General features: G+C 44.2%; 1 protein-coding gene across 9 annotated transcripts in view; it reads left to right on the forward strand.

Moving 5' to 3' along the window:
* Positions 1-246: 246 nt before the first annotated feature.
* GPR160 (G protein-coupled receptor 160) overlaps positions 247-19064 on the forward strand; it is a 129868-nt gene continuing 111050 nt past the window's right edge. For 2 of the 9 annotated variants that reach the window (XR_004437183.1, XM_033211687.1), the window contains exons 1-2: positions 322-457; positions 1195-1323. The gene's annotated coding sequence lies outside the window, so the exon portion shown is untranslated. Of the gene's footprint in view, positions 458-1194; positions 1324-5727; positions 5734-9523; positions 9535-12290; positions 12307-12469; positions 12481-14760; positions 14773-17263; positions 17275-19064 lie in introns of those variants that run through there. The other 7 variants (XR_004437186.1, XR_004437187.1, XR_004437182.1 and 4 more) reach the window with 7 other exon arrangements.

The raw sequence follows: 19064 nt of genomic DNA on the forward strand, positions 1-19064 counted from the left end.
GGACAGGGGCTGGGTCCTCAAGACGTGGCACGAGGAAGGGGGTCGCATTAAGCCCCCAGCGGCTCCCGCACTGCGCACCCCTGGGGCGTCCCTCTGCCAGCCTCAACCCAGCCCCCTCCTAGCCGGCGGGCGGTGGCAGTCTCCGTGATATCTTTCCGTCCCGCCGGCAGGCGGCGCCCTCCGGCCCTTGTTTCGTCGGGCCTGGACGGGGCGTGCGCGCTCAAACGTTGCCCGGCTCTGTCGCCCGCATTTCCTGGCCTGGGGCCGGCTGAGCCACAGCTGGGTCGCCGCGGGGTCCCGGTGCCGTGCTCCCCCGCCCCTCCCAGGAGCGCGCGGGGTGGGGCGGGACCAGGCCGGCACGCTGGGCCCTCGCCCCTCCCTCAGGCAGTCACCTGGGCACGGGCGCCGCAGGTGCCGGGCCCTCAACCTTGCGGAGCCGACAGCCATCGATCCTCGGGTGAGTGCGGGCGCGGGTGGAAGGCGCCCGGCGCTCTCGCCACCGGCGTCCCAGCCGCGGGGCGGCCAACTGTCCCCGCGCCGCTCCCGGTCTCCCTGGCCGGGCGCTCAGCGCGTCTGGGAGGGGAAGGAATTTCCTTTGCAGGAACTCAGGGGTTGAGGGTTCTCTGCTACTTAAGAGATCCAGGAGTGGGGCGCGGACGCCCGAGCCTTCTACCTTCGGGATGGGAATTACAGAGGAGCCTTAGCAACTGAGGTCCGTCGTGGGTTTGAGGGCATGGGGTCCGGGGAATGGGCGTGCCCCGCACCCAGAGACTCGCCACCCTCTCTCCAGGGGAGATGACTCGCCACCCTCTTTCCAGGGGAGATGCTTTTTAAGCATGACAAACCCAGCAAGATTACAGAAGTGGGTGTATGCAACTCTTCGCTCTTTCCTGGCGCCCAGAGATGAATAGTCACAAACACACACACACACACACACGCACACGCGCGCGCGCGCATTCATTGGGGCCGACTTTGCGTCCCCTCCCCTGGCCTCGGGCGTTGGGGACTGCGCCCCCGCCCGCGCTGGCCAATGGGATTAAGCCCCAGGGCCTTGCCCGGCTGTTTGTTTTTCGAAGCCGTTGCGTCCCGATGGGTTTTTGGATGACCATCCTGGCTGGCTCAAAATTTCCTCTAGATTACCTGCGTCCACCCCCAAGAACCCAGCGGCTGAAACTCCTTTTCTCATCTGCGCAGGTGGCCTCGAGGTGGTGGCAGGGCTACCCCCTGCAGTCCGGAGGCGAACGCACTTACCCGACCTCCGGAGGCAGGTTCGCCTGGGAGGAACCGCTCCGGCTTCGTCCTACACTTGCGCAAATGTCTCCGGTAAGGGGAAGTGTTGCTTAAATCCCGGAGATAACCCCCGTCGAGAAGCATCGCAAGACATATGAACGAGTGTTTAGCTCTCAGTATTGTTATTGCTTCGAGTGAAACGGTTTCGTGTGTACTTTGTGCATTTATATATAAATATAAACATATATGTATACGTTTGACAAACTCTAAGACCGGCACTTACTTGTGATATCTCCAGAACAGAGTTATTATAGTTATTTGGAAATTGTCAGTGGGAATCAGCCTGGCTGGTATGAGAATTACAGGGAGGAGGACCTGTGTGCAATTTCAAAACGATTTAAGAGACGTTCAGTGGCAATACAAGGTGTGGACGTTGGTTAGATCCTGATTTGATGAATGTTTTTTAAAATGGAGATGATGGCCGATTGCGGTGGCTCACACCTGTAATCCCAGCACTTTGGGAGGCCGAGGTGGGTGGATCATCTGAGGTCAAGAGTTCGAGACCAGCCTGGCCAACATGGTGAAACCCTGCTCTACTAAAAATACAAAAATTATCAGGGTGTGGTGGCACGCGCCTGTAATCCCAGCTACTCGGGAAGGCTGAGGTAGGAGAAGCGCTTCAACGCCGAAGGCAGAGATTGCAGTAAGCCGAGATCATGCCACTGCATTCCAGCCTGGGAGGCAGAGCGAGACTCTGTCTCAAAATAAATAAATAAATAAATAAATAAGGAGACGATGAAGGAAATTTCTACTGATTATTTGATAATATCAAGGAAATTATAATAGTTCTGTTTAGTTACTTTTGGTAATGGTATCATGACTAAGGTTTTAAAAATCCCTGTAGAGACATAGACTGAAGTTGAAACACAGCTTTAGGATTTGCTTCAGAATTATTCAGTTTTAGATGCTAGCAGAGAAGTGAGGGGAACAAGATGAGAGGAGATTGCTCATGGATTGTTAATAGTTGAAGCTGGAGAGAACACATGGACACAGGGAGGGGAACATCACGCACGGCGGGGGGCCCTGTCGGAGGATGGGGGCAAAGGAGAGGGAGAGCGTTAGGACAAATACCTAATGCATGTAGGGCTTAAAACCTAGATGATGGGTTGATAGGTGCAGCAAACCCCCATGGCACATGTATACGTGTATACCTATTAACAAACCTGCACGTTCAGCACATGTATCCCAGAACTTAAAGTAAAACAGAAATAAAAATAGTTGAAGCTGGATGATGGTTATGGAAGTCCTTATACTATTGTTTCAGTATTTGTGTGTGTTTGGCATTTTCCTTTAAACAGAACACCACCACCTGTGGAGCTTTTTTGCATAAGGTAGGTTTGGCACTGCAGCTGAGTTTAGATGCGAGGTCTTCCACAGTTCCTCGTTTTTTGTAAATTGGGTGTCAAGGCTGCTTCTCCAGACTCGGTCATCAAAAGTTTTTCTCTCCCTACGGGAGGTGCTGATTTATTTTGCTCAGAAGGCAGAGGGTGTTTGCTGAGTGTGACAAAGCTGAGCGGATCAAGTTGATGCAGGTGGAGGCTAGGTCAGCTTTTTTTATACAAAGGGCATTAGCAAGCCTGGGGGTTGATTGCCTCCAGTCGGGCGGATTGTATAAAGTGTGTTAGCAGTTTTGCCTAATTGCCCAAATCCCTTCCAAGTTATGCTCATCAAAAAACAGAGTTCAGAGTAGTGAACACACATGTCTGTATTCACTTAGGATTTATATACACTTCTGGAAGCACTGTATTCATCAATAAAAAGTGTACATGATAAAAACAAAGCACAAAATGAGTGGAGGGCTGCTTGTTGCTGTGTTGTGTTGCCTGTTTCATCGTTACCTTGTTTGCTTTAGGGATCATGACATGTAAATATTTAGCAAAGCACTGACTCCTAAAAGTTCTGCATGGCATTTAACACATTTTTTTCAAGAACCATGCTTGTAGAAGGGTAAGGAAGGAGTAATAGCTATATCTTCATCAGGCTTGCTCTAAATTTTTTTCCTCCAGATTTAGCCTATAGTTCCTACTCATTCTGTCATGCTTGGTCAGTAATTTGGAAAAGTGGTGATTCTGAGAGGGAGCTGTTGAAGTTAATAGAGGGAGGAAGAGGAGGTATATTCCCGAAAGGCAAATCCACATTTTTTAGTAGCTTCAGTATAACTGAATGTAATGCCTTTGGATTTAAGGATAAAACAAGTCAAAGAGATGAGATCTGGGACAGTTAAAAGTTGAAGTGTTCAATGAATCTCCTTAGCCTAGACCTTGCTCGTGTAGATTCACTAATCTAAAGGATGTAAAGATGTTTTAAGATTCAGTTGAGGAATGCTGAAGCATATCCTAATTTCACTGCTGTGATGGGAAAATAATGAGACAACCAACAAAATTCCCCTTATAGTAGGGGGAAATACCACAGTGAATTAATCATGGTACTTAAATGAAGTGAAATTGTTTGGTTTGTGGCTCTGTTTTCTTGGTATGAATGAAAGAAGTGTACACCTGTCACATAACTTTATTTTATACCTCAGTTTCCTCTCTAGTTCCCTAAAAGAGCATGGAAAGAGAAAAGAAACTTGCCAGGCCCTTTAGTGACCAAACTAATGTTTACTCTCCTCTGTAGGAGGGTGGTAGATTTGGACTCTGGAGAGTTGATTGCTAATAGCTATTTTAAGGACTTACCACAAATGTGACACCATTTCCCCCTGATTCGCATTATTAAGGATATAAACGCATTAGAAAAGCAAATTGCTCCCCTGTTGGGCTAGAAATGATAGGAAAGGGTGTTGGCAATCTAGTCAACGGTATTCTTCTAGATTCATAAACACTTAGCTTTCATGTACAGCACCTCATCCCATCCTGTGAGGCGGAGCAGTGGTGATAGAGGGTAATTTTGGTTTTTAACAGATGGGAACATTGAAATATAAGGAAGTCAGCCTGGGCAACATAGTGAGACCTTTACTCCACAAAAAATAAAAATAAATAAATAAAAATTAGCCAGGTATGGTGGTACACGCCTGTAGTCCCAGGTACTCAGGAGGCTGAGGTGGGAGGATTGCGTGAGCCTGGGAGGTCGAGGCTGCAGTGAGCCATGATCACACCACTGTACTTCAGCCTGGGTGACAGAGCAAGATATTGCCTCGAAAAAGAAATCTAAAGAAGATTGCTTTAAATCACTTCTTTAGGGAGATAGGGAAGGAAATTTAACATTGATCAAGAGTTCATTGGCTAAAAAAAAGAGTTCATTGGCTGGGTGTGGTGGCTCACACCTGTAATCCCAGCTCTTTGGGAGGCTGAGGGGAGGAAGGTTTGCTTGAGGCCAAGAGTTCAAGACCAGCCTGGGCAACATAGTGAGACCTCCATCTCTACAATAATAATAATAATAATAATAATAAAATTGGCCAGTGTGGTGGCTAAGGTGGGGAGGATGGCTTGAGCCCAGCAGTTCCAGGCTGTAGTAAGCTATGTTTGCACCACTGCACGCCAGCCTGGACAACAGGGCAAGACTCTGTCTCTTAAAAAAAAAAAAAAAAAAAAATTCATGGTAGTCTTCACACACGTTTTTGTTTTTTGTTTTGTTTTGAGACAGAGTTTTCGCTCTGTTGCCCAGGCTGGAGTGCAATTGTGCGATTTTGGTTCACCACAACCTCCGCCTCCTGGGTTCAAGCAATTCTCCTGCATCAGCCTCCCAGGTAGCTGGGATTACAGGTGCCAGCCACCATGCCTGGCCAGTTTTTGTATAGTTAGTAGAGACAAGGTTTCACCACGTTGGCCAGGCTAGTCTCGAAGTCTTGACGTCAGGTGATCCACCCACCTCAGTCTCCCAAAGTGCTGGGATTACAGGTATGAGCCACCATGCCCGGCCCACACGTTTTTAATTCTGACAAATGTCTCTAGGTTGGGTATTATCAGTCCATTTTGCAAATGGAAGTTGAGGCTAGAGGTTAATAGTTTTTGCCTGAGGTCTTGTAGCTAGTAAAAGTAGAGCTAAGATGCAAACTCAGCTCCTTCAGATTTGACAGTCTGCATTATTTCTGGCAGTTTCACACTACCTTTAGCAGGAAGCAGAGCAACATGCCCAAGAATTGGGTAGTCTAGGCAAACTGTCTTCTTACCACACCCTACTGTCCTGGTGACAGGCGGGGGGCGTGGGTCACATCTGACCAACAGATGTTCTCTCGGGCCAGCATAGAGCTTAAAAAAAACACTGAATCAGTGTTGAAAATTGGGAAATTTCAAACATTCTGCCCTAACGATTCCCAAAGGCAATACTAGAGCAGCCGCCTCTTTAAGGAAGTGTAGTACATACCAGTCCCCTCAGCCCCCAGCAATCCCTAAAGTAGTCCCCAGCCCTGAGATTGTACTTTTTTTTTTTTTTATGGTAAGAAATCTTTCTATGTGTGTCTTTCTACCCCAAATGGAATAACAAAATATAGGTTGAGAGGCTCTTGTTGCAAGAAAAATGGGAAAGACACTTTGGGAGGCCGAGGTGTGGGAATCACCTGAGGTCGGGAGTTCAAGACCAGCCTAACCAACATGAAGAAACCCCATCTCTACAAAAAATACAAAATTAGGCTGGCGTGGTGGCATATGCCACTTGGGAGGCTGAGGCTGGAGAATCACTTGAACTCAGGGAGCGGAGGTTGCAGTGAGCCGAGATTTCACCATTGCACTCCAGCCTGGGGAACAAGAGCGAAACTCCATCTCAAAAAAAGAAAATAAAAGAAAAGAAAAATGGGAAAGATCATATTCCTTTGAGGAAATGAGAGTCTTGTGTTTAGTTCCAGTGCTTCTCTGTCAGACGAATACAAGTTGTGTTGTCATTTTTCTCTCATGCTGTCTATTTTTCTCACTTACAAGGAACTTGTTTGCTACCCCCTGCAGTTTGACAAGAATGGAGCAGGTGTGGGCAGGCTTCAGTAGGGAAAAGGAATGGCTCCAAACTCCCACACCATTGGGTCTTTGTGAGTAGACAGGTGGGTCTTGTACACCTTGGGGGTTCCCCAGGGTGTCCTACTGGGATGGGGCACAAAAAAGCCCTTAACCCTTCCCCTTTAAACAGCCTGACTCTGGGACCCATGTGGATCCTGAGGTTGTGTGTCAGCTCTCTGTAGCTGCTTTGAACTGGACCCCAGCCACTCTGAGGGGTTCCTAGGACTTGCAAAGGGCCTCTCTCCCCCATCCTTCTCTGCCCACCACTCTCCTGCTGATGACAAGTCCACTTCTACACGCTGCTTAGGCACAGCACCCCCAGAAAGCTCTATAGGGATGAGGAGCTGAGGCACCCGCATAGTGCAGCCTTCAAGGGGTTTCTGTGGCGGAAGTCCAAGGGTGGCTTAATTTCCTTGCCTTCAAACTTTCGGTTAAGGGTCATGGGGCAAACATTCTCGCCTCTGTGAGTAGCTGGAGTTTCATGACCGTTGAAGTTTCTCTTTAAATCTTTGTTTCCTTCCCCTGAGTTCTGCATTTTCTTCCCCTGTGTGTGTGCTGTGGAGAAGAATGAAAAGAGGAAATGGCACAAAAGTGAACCTTGTTGGGTGGCTTTGAGGAAATCTGAGGTGCTGTTGTGGGCCTTTATCACTCGAGTTGTCAGTCTAGGTGTGTGTGTAAACAGACATGGAATAAACAAAAGCTCCAAGTGGAACAACTTGTTTTGGCCAAAAGAAGTGAGTACAGACTGGGCGTGGTGGCTCATACCTGTAATCTCAGCACTTTGGGAGGCGAGGTGGGTGGATCATGAGGTCAGGAAATGGAGACCATCCTGGCTAACACGGTGAAACCCTGTCTCTACTAAAAATACCAAAAAAAAAAAAAAAAAAAAATTAGCCAGGGGTGGTGGCGCTCACCTGTAGTCCCAGCTACTTGGGAGGCTGAAGCAGGAGAATCGCTTGAACGGGGAGGCGGAGGTTGCAGTGAGCCGAGATCACGCCACTGCACTCCAGCCTGGGTGACAGAGTAAGATTCTGTCTCAAAAAAAAAAAAAAAAGAGAGAGAGAGAAAGAAAAAAAAAGGTGAGTTCAGAGGCCCACACGTTTTATGACTGCCCAACCAGCTGCTTGAGGGGATCCTTTCTGGATAACTCTGGAATCAGGTTTGTGGGTGTGTGTTCCCTCAGGTGATGATGAACCACCATGTCAAGGAAGAGTGGGGTAATTGGTTATTAGCCAGAGCCAACAGAGAGAGGCCGAGCAGTTTGAGTATGGACTCAGCCAGATCTCTGGGTTTCATTTCTGTTCTTCCACCACCTGTGTGACCTCATTTTTTAAAACCTCTTTGTCCCTCAGTTTCCCCTGTGTAAGCTAGGAGTAATAACAGTACCTATGTCCTAGGGCTGCGAGGATTCACTGGCACGTCAAGTGCTTGTAGCAGTGCCTGGCATGGAGCAGGATGGACTGTGAGTTAGCTATTATTGTTGTTGTTGTTAGAGCCCTGCTTCCTTTACTTTCAGTTTTACTGGGGAGAATTTCCCCCACATAATGTTAGAAGAAAGACCACAGGGAAGAAATGCATCTGAGCTCTGACCTCTGTTCGTGGAGTGAGCCATGGGCTGCGCATCTGGGTTGCCACGTGGCCGTAGGGAAATGTTCTCCGTGACAAATGCTAACAGGGTGTTTGGTGCAGCAGCAGCTTTGGCATTGATGAGAACTGGGCCACAACTTGTGACTTTGAACCAAGGCTTTGGCTTTGTTGTTCGGGGATTAAAATCTTCTTTTTTAATCTGTGACTGACTGTGGAAAGGAGTTGGAATCCCCTAGCATTCGCGTGGATACAAACTCCACCCCCTCACAAGAGAGCGGACTAGTGTTAGCTGCGACACAGGAGTCCCAGCCTCAGCTGTGCCACCGTCTGGCAGAGGTTTAAGGCTAGGTCTTCTGGGCAGCCAATGCCTCTTCTGTCACCTGGGAATAAGCATATCTAATAGGAATGTTGTGAGGGGCTAACAACATTTTATGAAATCCTGACAGAGACACAGTGAAGTACAATGCCTGACTTGCACCTTAGTAGTAAAATCATAGAACAAATACATTGAGAGGCTTACTCTTTAACTTGGAAAAGTAATATAGATGCTGTTAACTACTGTTTATTTAATATTTTGTAGTTCTTATCTGGTTTGATCTTTAAACTAGCAATGCAGGTTTCTGTTTGTTTACATTTGTTTCTATTGCCTTTTGGCTGCCTGTCAGGAGAGGTACAGAAGTGAACCCAGGTTCAGGCCAGAAATGAGAACATGGAATGGCCTTCATTTTACTTTATCAGAGAGGTAACATGAGTTCTGATTCTTTATGCCCATAAGTAATTCTGAGGAGGGAGCACTTTAGAGATTGATACCTAAGGTGTTCCTGGGAAGCTGAAAGCATCCATGGTGTCCAGGGAAGCTGAATGGAGGGCCAGTGATTCCCCTCCAAGCAGCAGGGCAGAGGTCTCCCCTGTTGATAGCCCTTGCCCAGTCCCCTCCAGCAGGGACAGGTGGGAAGAAGAGAGGCAGTAGGCTTTAGATTCTCCCTCCTGCCCCAGGTGCAGACCCAAAGCTTCAGAGTCCATTCTACCTTCACCTAACCCTTCGTCCTTCTCCTGCGCTCCAGCCAGGTGTTCCGGTGAGAAGTCTATACCCACCACACCCTCACCGCATCCTCAGTGGATAGGCCCCAAGCCTGCACTCTCCTGCTCAACACCTGCAAGGTTTTCTCTTCTTCCCATGGCCTCTGGGGCTTTCCATTGCCGCCCTTGCCTCCTGATCCTGCCTGCCTTCAACTTTACTGTATTCTGAAAGGTTTAAAGGGAGGAGTCTTTTATGACCCGCAATCCAAGGATCTGAAGGCATTGACATTTGGGTATATTTCCTTTCTATTTTGTTTTACTTTGGTTTTTTATAAATTTAAAAAATTTTAACATTTTATAAACAATTCATTTTATGTTAGAATTTTAACATAGTTGCCATACTATGATTATAATTTATTATTATGACGATATCAAAAAGACACCTGCATGCATATGTTTATCATAGCACAATTCACAATTGCAGAGATATGGAATCAACCTAAGTGTCCATCAACCAATGAGTGGATAAAGAAAATGTGATATATATATATACACATATCACATATATACACACACATACCATGGAATACTAGTCGGCTATAAAAAGAACAAAATAATGTCTTTTGCAGCAACTTGGATGGAACTGAAGGCCATTATTCTTTTTTTTTTTTTTTGAGATGGAGTCTTGCTCAGTCACCCAGGCTGGAATGCAGTGGCCCAATGTCAGCTCACTGTAACCTCCACCTCCCAAGCGATTCTCCTGCCTCAGCCTCCCGAGTAGCTGGGATTGCATGCACCCGCCATCATGTCCAGGTAATTTTTGTAGAGCAGGGTTTCACCATGTTGGCCAGGCTGGTCTTGAACTCCTGACCTCAGGTGATCCATCTGCCTTGGCCTCCCAAAGTACTGGGATTACAGACGTGAGCTACCATGCCCATGAAGGCCATTATTCTAAGTGAAGTAACTCAGGAATCGAAAACATAATGCCGTATGTTCTCACTTATAAGTAAGTGGAAGCTAAGCTATGGGTACACAGAGGCATACAGAGTGATATAATGGACTATAGAGACTCAGAAGGGGAGGATGGGAAGGGGATGAGGGATGAAAAACAACCTATTAGGTACAATGTACACTACCTGGGTGATGAGCACTCTAAAATCCTAGACTTTACCACTATACAGTTCATCTATGTAACAAACCCACTTGTACACCTAAAGCTATTAAAATTTTTTTAAAATAAAAAATGTCACTGTATTCCCCTATGTCTTTATAAATATTTTTAATGACTGCATGCTGTTTTAGTCTTTTTTAGCCATTCTCTTAAAATATTAGAGAACTAAGTCGTTGCTCATTTTTTGATGTTGTACATCATTCCAATTTGAATGCACATAAATCTTGGAGCCCATTTCACATTATTTGAGATGGATTCCTTTTTTTTTTTTTTTTTTTTTGAGACGGAGTCTTGCTCTTTCGCCCGGGCTGGAGTGCAGTGGCCGGATCTCAGCTCACTGCAAGCTCCGCCTCCCGGGTTTTACGCCATTCTCCTGCCTCAGCCTCCGGAGTAGCTGGGACTACAGGCACCCGCCACCTCGCCCGGCTAGTTTTTTGTATTTTTAGTAGAGACGGGGTTTCACCGTGTTAGCCAGGATGGTCTCGCTCTCCTGACCTCGTGATCCGCCCGTCTCGGCCTCCCAAAGTGCTGGGATTACAGGCTTGAGCCACCGCGCCCGGCCGAGATGGATTCCTATAAAAATAATTACTGAGTCAAAGGTTTTCAACATGGAAAGTTTTCTTTCTTATCACAAAAGCAACACATTTGTATTGTGGAAGATACAGGACAGTGTAAAAATTAAACATGTACCTCTATTCTCACCAACCAGTTGCTGTTTGTGTCATCGGGTTCTACCCCTCCAGGATACGTGTCCTCTTCAGGCTTGCTTCATGCGTGGCATGGCCTGTGCGCTGGCAGCATGGCATCACCTGGGAGCTTGTTAGAAATGCAAAATCTCAGGCTCACCCCAGACATATTGAATCAGAATCTGTCTTTTAACAAGATTCATATTCAAGTTTCAGAAGTCTTAGTCTCCAAGGCCACCACCTTACCAGTCACGGTGGGCTGGCATTAATTACCTCTGATCTGTGAATATACATACATTTTTCCTATTTCCCTGATATTAGGATGTACCGCTGTGTCTATTTCCTACATTTTTCCTGTTCCCATACATTGTTCCTATTTCCCTGATATTGGGATGTACCAGTGGTTTGCATCCTCGTATCTCCCTTAAGGTAAGACTATCTAAGGACAACAGCAGGCTCCCCTCAGTAACACCGGTTCAGAGATCAGCAGGATCCCATCTCATCCCCCTGTGAGAAGCCCTGCTACACACAGCTTTATCTTGCATCTGTCATTTAACATAATACCATCAGCATTTTCCTGTTACTTAGTTTTTCTCTCAATAACAAATTTTATCTTTCATGGCTGCAGGTGGTAGTCCATCTTATGACTGTCTCATAATTCATTTGACTCATTCCCTAATGTTAGACATTAAGTTGTTTTGGAGACAGGGGAGGGTGTACTGTGGGCTATTATAAGTATGCTGAATTTACGCAGTAATTATTTCCTTCAACCCAGATTATTTTCTTATGATGAATTACCAGAGTGCAGACACTGGGTCAAAAGGAGTGAACATTTTAAACCCTCCTTAAAATGCCCCAGGAGTATAGGAAGTGCCCTGACATTGTGCCCTCCCAGACACTGGGTAGTGTGGTCTGTAGACAGACTCCAGGGAGCAGGGTCATGCCTCATTCGCATCACGCCTCCAGGGCTGGTGTAGCGCCAACTCTGAGGGTCACTCTAAGGGGACCTAGGGGAATGGAAAGGAAGTGACAGAAGGATGGGCAAGCTGCCCGTGGTGGTGGTGCTCCTTTCCTCCTGGCCTGAGTCCTCTGTCACAGTAGATGTCACGGACCAGGCAGCAGCCTTCCTCAGGGTGTGTCCACAAAGTTTAGCCTTTCCTCCTGGCGCCCATCTTCCAGTGGCTTGGGAGCTGGAGCCGGCGGTGGAGGCCTGAAATGACTACTCGGTGAGTCTGGAACCTGCTGGACCTGATTGCTGCCAAGCTTGTTTTTGTTTCATGAGTCTGAGACTGTTAGGTTCTCTAATACTTTTTTCCTCTCACCAGCAGACGAAGAACCTGATATTAAGTAAACTTTATTCTGAAAGGTACACTCAAACAATTCCTTTTTTTTTTTTTTTTTTTTTGAGACTGAGTTTCACTCTTGTTGACCAGGCTGGAATGCAATGGTGTGTTCTCGGCTCAGTGCAAACTCCCACCTCTCAGGTTTAAGTGATTCTCCTGCCTCAGCCTCCCAAGTAGCTGGGATTACAGGTGCCTGCCACCACATCCACCTAATTTTCTTCATCTTCTTTTTTGTTGTTGTTGTTGAGATGGAGTTTCGCTCTTGTAGCCCAGGCTGGAGTGCAATGTTGCCATCTCAGCTCACCACAACCTCCACCTCCCAGGTTCAAGTGATTCTCCTGCCTTGGCCTCCTGAGTAACTGGGATTACAGGTGCCTGTCACCATGCTCGGCTAATTTTTTTTTTTTTTTTTTTTTTTTGAGATGGAGTTTTGCTCTTGTTGCCCAGGCTGGAGTACAATGGCGCAATCTCGTCTCACCATAACCTTCACCTGCCAGGTTCAAGTGATTCTCCTGCCTCAGCCTCCCACGTAGCTGGGATTACAGGCATGCACCACCATGCCCACCTAATTTTTTTGTATTTTTAGTAGAGATGGGGTTTCTCCATATTGGTCAGGCTGGTCTTGAACTCCTGACCTCAGGCAATCCACCTGCCTCAGCTTCCCAAAGTGCTGGGATTACAGGCGTGAGCCACAGTGCTCAGTTGACAATTAAATTTTTAAAAATTGAAACATCAGCATTGTATATGTGATTAAGTCATAATTTGAACTTTGATGCCTGGAATAAATTTTTCATCCTCCTTAAAAGATTTTGAAGTAAATAAGTGAATTAATATACAATGAGTTTGATTCTGTTGCATTATTTACATATGTTAAATGTATTTTTGTTTGTATCATGACATAATTAAAACATTTTAAAATGAGTATCAAACTCTTAGCCATTTATATTAACTATTTGACATGGGCAACAGAAACGCACACTGCTGTACCTCCTGAAAATTCATGTGAGTAATTGATGCTGAATTTGTCCAGTAGTATGTCTTTTGGGGGGCATTTTTAAGTATTTAAAAATTTTGGAGGTACATACAGTAAAATGCACAGATCTTAAGTGTTTAGTTTTGATAAATATGTGCACCTATGTAAACAACATTCCTGTCAAGACACAGAACATTTTCATGCTTCAGGCAGTTCTCTCATGCTACTTTGCAATCAGTCCAGAGGCACTTGCTGTTCTGATTTCCAGCATCATAAATGAGCTTTGTCTGTTCTTCAACTTCATATAAATGGATTGTGATATATAGTAGACAAACAAAAGTGGCTGCTTTTGTTCAACATAATGCTTTTGAGATTTATACATGCGTGACTCTGTAATTCTTTATTGGTAACTAATATTACATTCTTTGAATATACTCTAATGTAGCCATTCTCCTTTGATGATCACTTGGGTTGTTTCCAGTTTTGGGCTGTTGTGAATAAAGCTGCCATGGCTGAGCATGGCAGCTCGCACCTGTAATAGCAGCGCTTTGGGAAGTCAAGGTGGGAAGATCAGTTGAGTCCAGGATTTCGAGACCAGCCTGGGCAACATAGCAAGATTCTGTACCTTAAAAAAAAAAAAAATTGTTATTAGCTGGGTATCATGGCAGGCACCTGTAATCCCAGCTGCTAGGGAGGCTGAGGCATGAGAATTACGTGAACATGGGAGGCAGAGGTTGCAGTAAGCTGAGATCGTGCCACTGCACTTCAGCCTGGGCAAAATAGCGAGACCTTGTCTCAAAAAAAAAAAAAATTGTTAAAAAAAATAGCTGCTATGAATATTCTTGTATAAGTCTTTTTTAAAAAACAGCTTTATTGAGGTATAATTTATATGCCATAAAACCTACTCATTATGTACAATTCTATGGTTTTTAGTAATTTATAGGTTTGTGCAGCCATCACCATAACCCAGTTTTTGCTTTTTGTCACCCCCAAATTTCTCTCTGCCAGTATACAATCAGTTCCCACCTGTAGCCCCAGACAGCCATTGAACTTCTGTCTCTTGCCTTGTCTGGGAAATTCAAATTAGAGGAATCTTGGATTATATAGTTTTTTGTGTCAGACATCTCTCACTTAGCACATTTTTGAGGTTCATCCGTGTTGCAGTGTGTATCAGTAGCTTGCTGCTTTGTATAAATATACTACATTTTATTTATCCACTCAGCAATTGATGAACATTTGAATTATTCCCAGGGCTTGGCTGTTATGAATAATGATGCTATGAACGAGGTAATGTTGCTATCTACAAGTGTTAATATAGACCTTATTTGTATTTCTCTTGAGTAGATTTGTATGGGTATAATTGTGGAGTCATGTGGTAAGTTTATGTTTAACTTTTTAAGAAACTGCCGAACTATTTTCCAAAAGCGGCTGTACAGTGTTAGACTCCCACTAACAGTGTTCGAGGGTTCTCTACATTCTTGCCGACGTTTGAAATTGTTACTCGTTCTTATAGATATTTCAAAGGGTGCATAACGGTGTCTCATTGCAGTTTTAATTTGCATTTCCCTAATGACTAATGATGTTGAGTTCCTTTTCATGTGCTTATTAGTTACTTGTATGTCTTCTTTTTTATTGGATATTTGATCTATATTGATATTGTTATAGATATATATCATCTTCGATGACATGTCTAGTTACATCTTTTGCCCCCTTTTTACTTTTTTTTTTTTTTTTTTTTGAGACGGAGTCTGGCTCTATCGCCCAGGCTGGAGTGCAGTGGTGCGACCTCAGCTCACTGCAACCTCCGCCTCCCGGACTCACGCCATTCTCCTGCCTCAGCCTCCCGAGCAGCTGGGACTACAGGCGCCCACCACCACGCCCGGCTAGTTTTTTTGTATTTTTAGTAGAGACGGGGTTTCACCGTGTTTGCCAGGATGGTCTCAATCTCCTGACCTCATGATCCGCCCGCCTCGGCCTCCCAAAGTGCTGCCCCATTTTTAAATTGGGTTATTTCTCACCACCCTCTTACTGAGGTTCAAGAATTTTAAGATATATATCTAGATGCAAATTCTGTATCAAATATATGGTTTGGGGCTGGGCACAGTGGCTCACACCTGTAATCCTAGCACTTTGGGAGGCCGAGGCCAGCAGATCACCTGAGGTCAGGAGTTCAAAATCAGCCTGCCAACATGGCGAAACCCCGTCTCTACTAAAAATACAAAAATTAGGTGGGCCTGATGGCATGCGCCTGTAATTCCAGCTACTCTGGAAGCTGAGGCAGAAGAATTGCTTGAACCCGGGAGGCGGAGGTTGCAGTGAGCCAGGATCACACCACTGCACTCCAGCTTGGGAGACAGGGCGAAACTCTGTCTCAAAAAATAAAAAAATAAAAAACAAATATATAGTTTGAAAATATTTTCCCCAAACCCATGACATTTCCCTAATGGTGCCTTTTAAAGAAAAAAAAAGTTTTAAATTTTGATGAAGCCTAGGTTGTTGATTTCTTTTATGGTTTGTGTTTTTAATCTCATATCTAATAAATACTTGCGGAACCTTATACAAGTCTTGTGGACATGTTTTGTTTTGTTTTTGAGGTGGAGTCTCACTCTGTCACCCAGGCTGGAGTGTAATGGCACATTCTCGGCTCACTGCAACCTCCACCTCCCAGGCTTCAGTGAATCCCCTGCCTCAGCCTCCTAAGTAGCTGGGATTACAGGTGCACGCCACCATGCCCGGCTAATTTTTGTATATTTGGGAGAGACGCGGTTTCACAATGTTGACCAGGCTGATCTCGAACTCCTGACCTCAAGTGATCTGCCCACCTTGGCCTCCCAAAGTGTTGGGATTACAGGCGTGAACCTCTACGCCTGGCTAACATGTTTTAATTACTCCTAGGTAAATATCTAGTAGTAGAAGTACTGGATCATAGGATAAGCGTATGTTGAAATGCCACACTATTTTCCAAGGGGATATACCATTTTACACCTCAAACAGCAGTGTATGAGAGTTCTCGTTACTCTACATCTTTTCCAATATTTGGTATTGTTGGTCTTTCTGATTTTAGTCATTCTGATGAAATGGTATGTCATTGTCATTTTAATTAGCTTTTTCCTGATAACTAATGATGTTGAATACCTTTTTGTGTGCTATTGACCATTTGTACATATTCTTTTTGGAACGTCTTTTCAAGTATTTTGCCCATTTTTGTTTGAGTAGTTTGACTTTTTGCTATTCATTTGTAGGCACTCTTTATATATGCAGTCTGGTAGTCTGGGCACAAGTCTTTTGTTAGAGATATGTGTTGTAAGCATTTTCTCCCAGTCTGTTATTGCCTTTTCATTTTCTTATGATGAACAGAAGAATCTAATTTTAATGAGTTCACTTTATCAATTTTTTTTCTTTTATATTTGATGCTTTTTGTGTTTTGCTTGAGAATTCTTTGCTCCAAGGTTGCAAACATATTCTCCTTTGTTTTCCTTATAGAGTCTTACATTTTATAGTTAGGCCTGTGATCTCTCCTGAGTTAATTTGTGTTAATGGTGTGAAGTGGGGTTAAGGTCCTTTTTTTTTTTTCATACGGTTATCCAGTTAGTCCAGCACAATGTTTTGAAAAGACTTTCCTTTCCTGCATTGAACTGCATTGGTACTTTCTTATAAATCAAGTGGACTGGTTTGAACTCTCTTCTGTCAACATGTTTGTTCTTAAGCTCATTGTCTTGAGTTCTGTAATTTATAAGTCTTGAAATTAGGTAGTGTAAGTCGTCCAACTTTGTTTTTGACTATTCTGACCCTTTGTGTTTTCATATACATTTTAGCATCAGCTTGTCAATATCTTTAAAAAAGAAAACGGCCTGGATTTTGATCAGAACTACATTGAATCAATTAATCTGAGGAGGATGACATGTTAATAATATTAATCTTCTTATCCGTGAACATGGCATATTTCTATTAAGGTCTTCAGTTTTCTTTGGCAGTGTTTTGTAGCTTTTAGCATTGACATTTTATAAAAATTTATTCTTATTTTATGTTTTTGAGTCTATTGGACATGATATATTTTCCTTCATTTTTCAGTTTTGTTGCTATATATAGCAATGTGGTTTTAAAAACTGACCTGTGATCTTACTAAATTCATTTATTAATTCCAGTAGATTTTTTGTAAGTACCTTAGGATTATCAATATACATAAATGTCATCTACAAATAGTTTTATCTTATCCTTTCTGTTTTTTTTTTTTTTTTTTTGAGACAGAGTCTCGCTCTGTCGCCCAGGCTGGAGTACAGTGGCGGGATCTCAGCTCACTGCAAGCTCCACCTCCCGGGTTTACGCCATTCTCCTGCCTCAGCCTCCCGAGTAGCTGGGACTACAGGCGCCCGCCACCTCGCCCGGCTAGTTTTTTGTATTTTTTAGTAGAGACGGGGTTTCACCGGGTTAGCCAGGATGGTCTCGATCTCCTGACCTCGTGATCCACCCGTCTTGGCCTCCCAAAGTGCTGGGATTACAGGCTTGAACCACCGCGCCCGGCCTATCTTATCCTTTCTAATCTGTATGCCTTTCTTTTATTTTCTTGCCTTACTGAATGGGCTAGGATATCCTAAAATGTTGAGTAGAAGTGGTAAGGGCAGATATCCTTACCTTGTTTCCAATTTTAGGGGTAAAATGGTCAGTCTTTCACACTTAAGTATAATCATAGCTATAGATTTTTCACAGATGTTCCTTATCAGGTTGAGGAAACCATCAGTTTCCTACTTTGCTGAGAGGTTTTTATCATGAATGGTTGTTGAATTTTGTCCAAAGATTTTTCTGCATCTCTCAAGATGGCCATATGCTTGTTTTCTGTATTTGGTAATGTGAATGAATATATTTGTCATCTGTTGGCACTTTCTCCTCACCTCAAATTAGGGAAAAGACCACAGTTACCCTTTTTTTTTTTTTTTAAATTACTCAGCTTTAACACTTGAATATCTTGGCATTGTTCATGGAATATAGGTTCAGGAACATGATTTAGACAGTTTGAATCAGGCAATTTCCATAAAATATTTTATAAACTAAAAAGCAATGTGTGTGTGTGTGTGTGTGTGTGTGTGTAGAATTATTTGGTTTGAGAGCCCTGCCTGCCTAACAAACTTATCTTAAACTCTCATCATTAGTCTCATGCCTAAAAAAAAAAAAAGTCTCATTTAAGTAGAGACTTGAGGCGGTTGAGGGAGCAAGCTACGTGAGTGTAAGAAAGAAGACCATCCCAGGCACAGTGGTCTTCTGAGACACAAGTTCAAAGGCCCTGAGGTCTCAGAGGTATCCAGAAAACTGTCTCTTCAAAATTGCTTTTGCCTGACATTGAAGCAGACAGCAGAGGCTAAGAAAACATCATCACCTTCTGGCAGAATAGAAGGACTGAGCTGCTCAGGTCAAATCATTGTAGTAAAATATACCTAAAATTTACCGTCTTTACCATTATTAAGTGTACAGGTCAGTGGCATTAAGTTCATTCACATTGTTGTGCAACTGATACTACTATCTATGCATCTTCAGAACTTTTTCATCCTGTGCTGAAAACCTGCACCCATTAAACAGTAACTCCTCATTCTCCCCTTCTCCTAGCTCCTGGCTACTATTTACTTTTTGTCTATGAATTTGATTACTCTAGGTACCTCATATATATGGAATCATATGATATTTATCATTTTCTGTCTACTTATTCACTTAGTATAATGTCTTAGGGGTTCATCTACCTTTAGCATGTATCAGAATTTTTTTTTTTTTTTTTTTTTTTTTGAGATGAAGTCTTGCTCTGTCACCCAGGGTGGAATGCAGTGGTCTGATCTCAGCTCACTGCAACCTCTGCCTCCCAAATTCAAGGGATTCTCCTGCCTCAGCCTCCCTAGTAGCTGGGATTACCGGCATCTGCCACCATGCCCAGCTATTTTTTGTATTTTTAGTAGAGACAGGGTTTTGCCATGTTGGCCAGGCTGGTCTCGAACTCCTGACCTCACGTGATCTGCCCACCTTGGCCTCCCAAAGTGTTGGGATTACAGGCGTGAGCCACCATGCCCGGCCAGGATTTCATTTCCT

The sequence above is a fragment of the Trachypithecus francoisi genome, unplaced genomic scaffold, assembly GCF_009764315.1.
Source record: "Trachypithecus francoisi isolate TF-2019V2 unplaced genomic scaffold, Tfra_2.0 Lachesis_group0, whole genome shotgun sequence".
NCBI classification, from domain to species: domain Eukaryota; kingdom Metazoa; phylum Chordata; class Mammalia; order Primates; family Cercopithecidae; genus Trachypithecus; species Trachypithecus francoisi.